This window comes from Halyomorpha halys, unplaced genomic scaffold (assembly GCF_000696795.3).
Source record: "Halyomorpha halys isolate HHAL.00 unplaced genomic scaffold, Hhal_1.1 Scaffold1351.1, whole genome shotgun sequence".
NCBI classification, from domain to species: Eukaryota; Metazoa; Arthropoda; class Insecta; order Hemiptera; family Pentatomidae; genus Halyomorpha; species Halyomorpha halys.
In genome coordinates, this window is record NW_027116421.1 from 191,682 (window position 1) to 195,100 (window position 3,419).

The following is a 3,419-nucleotide window of genomic DNA, read 5'->3' on the forward strand; positions in this document are numbered from 1 at the left end:
TATATATATCTCTATATACATAGATTTATAGTTGTTCATTTTTTAACTGTTTAATTGTTTTTACAGTTTTTTCATTTATTATGATTAATAAAACTCATTAAAAGGTTACACAATTAATAGTTTCATTTTATTAACTAAATACATTTTATGTGTTCTTAGATCATAATTTTTTTTAAAAATATATTTAATCCTTGAAAAATCCTATTAGACGTCCGCAGGATTTAAATTATAAATTTACTGGTCCGTGAGGTCAAAAAGTTTGGCGACTGCTATTATATACTGAAGATCTCGGGTCTGAATTAACGCTACGTTATGTTTTAGCTGTGCCCCGCGGCACACGACGCTCGGCAAGTGTTTTTTGGTGGACTTCCAAAGATAATCATCAAAAATATCCACTTTGAAGCGAGATTTCTCTCTCGGCCACGATTGAAGATTCATATGATAATTTTCTCAAAGAACCCTGAGTGTATATGTGTAAACACCATATAACAGTACTTTTCAGGTTCATATGATTAATTTTAATTTTGTCTCTGACGGCGTTAAATATATACATTTCCAACTTTAGCGCAACCATAAACGTTTAGGTTTATATGAATGGAATATGGTCCGGGTGCAGTAAAAAAAAAAACAAATAGTAGATAATTATACTATTTTATTGAGCCAACGTTTCGCCCCACGTTACAGGGCTTCGTCAGGGCTGTTATGACGGCAGTCAAAGATAAAGTTTAGGTTCATAATTTTAAACGTAAAGACTTCAATTTATTTTTTAAAATTTAATTTACGACAATAGGATAAAGTTGACAAAGAATTGGAATTATACAAATCATGTTCAAAAATTAAGCAATGCTTATAAATTAAACTTTAGAGTTATCGCTGCCCCACTTCAACAGTGTAACATCTCAAAAAATGGTTATTTTATGATATGCATGAAATCTTAGGAATAAAGTTAAGCCATCATATAATCTAAGTTTTGAACAGTATGGATCTTACCCTTATAGCTAAGATTACATTCATATCTCAAGACAACCATTTTTTGAGATGTTACACTGTCAAACTGGACAAGCAACATTGCAATCATGGATATCTCAGAATGGATAACCACACTACTTTGAAAATACTAATTCATAAGTAACGTGAAGTCATTTCGAGGTCATTATTAGTTAATCTTGAAGCAAAGATTCTTTTAAATAATTTAACCATGAGTGAACTTTGGACGAACATAAATATTATGCCAAAATATCTGAAAACTTTAATTTTTAAGATACTGTAATTTTTTAATATCATTCCCAAACCTGTATATTATTAAATCTGTCTTCATTCATCATAAATCAATTTTAGCAAAATAAAGAAATATATTAAACATTTTACATTAAACAAGTTACAAGGCGATATATAAGGCCAAAGGCTAGCAAATTTTGAGCCTAACATTGCTAATCTAGCCAAGCATCATCTATCTCATTTCTTTTATATTATAAAATTAGATTGCTTACAAGTGCATTTTGATGTACTCATATAGCAGTGTACTTAGCAGTTAAATGTACATTTAGTGTTTCAACTAACACTCAAACATTGGGCAATTTAAGCGATATAGATCTAACATTATGTCCTCACAAAATACATATATGTTGCCGGACTGTTCCACTCTAGATAATGTCTCAATTAGTGAAATCTTGACCGACTAATCGTTTATTATTACTTTAGTTAGTCAAAGCTTTGATAAATAACATGACGGATCTTCTATAAATGTTCAAAAATCACATTCACCATAGGTAACTCTCAAACCCTCACCTACAAATACTATATATAAGGGAGGACAGCCCACCTATCTATAATGAAAGTAGTTTCCCCATTTTATTTTTCAATATTACCCCCAATCCTAATTGAAACTGGGAGAAACTCTGTTTAGAGAAGGAATTTCTAAGACTACTTTACAGGTTACACAATCAGGAAAAATATTTGGAACAGAAACATTCAAGCATTCCGATCATGACCATTATAAGCTGTTACAACTTAAGATAATACAAGAATTAACAAAAAAGAAACGATAACTATTGTTGTAACTTAGGCCGTCTGTAGATGGGGGAGTTAAGCGACTGCCTTGTGACAGTTCAAATCCGGCCTGGGGGCTCGACTTTTATTTCTGTGGTGGTTCCAAGAAATGAAATCTTGACCTCCACTGTGGTGAGAATAGAGTGGTTCCCTGCAGATAACACCAATACCCCCCTTATAAATATTTCCTATAGCTAACTTGCTACAACGTTATCACTAAAAATTTATAATTTTTTAGGAGATGCATTTAAAGTTTTAATTAATATTTATATAGTACGAAAAATACTAGAAAAGATGCATTACTATAGTTAAAAATTCAAATCATTGCAATGTTCAGTGTGGTACACTTAAAAATCCTTATTTTTGTGATATGTTGTTGTACACCAAATGAGCACTATATTGCTAAATGACAATAAAAAATCCAATAACACATAGTGGATATGTTTGTAAGTTAGGGCCTTCTACATCATTTGTTTCCTCAGTGTTAAATGCAGTTCTGCAGTTTGGAACAGTTTTATCCTAACTACTTTGTTTGCTATTTCATATACAATCAGCCCCCATATATAACCAATGTTCTTCCAAAATTATTTATAGTAATCTCGTTATATATCAGAAAACACCACATATGTATCATGTCGTGTAAATCTCCAGCAATATCCTTTTATGAAACAATATCAATTTATGAATTTCAAAAAGCTCTTTAGTATTTTATTCAAATATATATATATATACATATTCTATTGCAGAAAATCAATATTTCATCTAGTAAATTAATATGAAAAACCTTAAAAAGGATGAGAATAATAAATAGCTTAATTAATAAAAACAATTTTATTTTTCTTCCCCCATATAAATAGGTATGGTACCTTTAAAATGATGGAGCACAAATGCAAATAACTAACAAATTCAATCGTTATCAAATGGTTACGTTACCTAAATAAAATACAGGCATAAAACAGTTTCAAGTATACTTATCACAGCATACAAATAATAGACAAAAATTGAAAAAAATAAGTTTTATATAAATTAATTTAAGAATGAATATAACTTAGTTTAAAAAAACATTAAAATTATGATTAACCTTCAAGGTTATGCCTTCATTTAAACATATATATATATTTTTTATTAATTTAAATAAAATTCAATGAATTATTACCTGAATTTACTTTGGAAGGCATCAAACGAATTAAATCTTGTTATTAAATAACAAATTACCCTTCAGCTACGAACAAGACAAGACTCATCCCTACTTATAACCCCATTCGTGTTTAGTAATATATAGTTTTTGTTAATTTACTGTTATGTAAAATAAATATGTAACAATTAATCTTAGTTTTCTTAATTATATAAACTCTAAATTATTTTTTAAA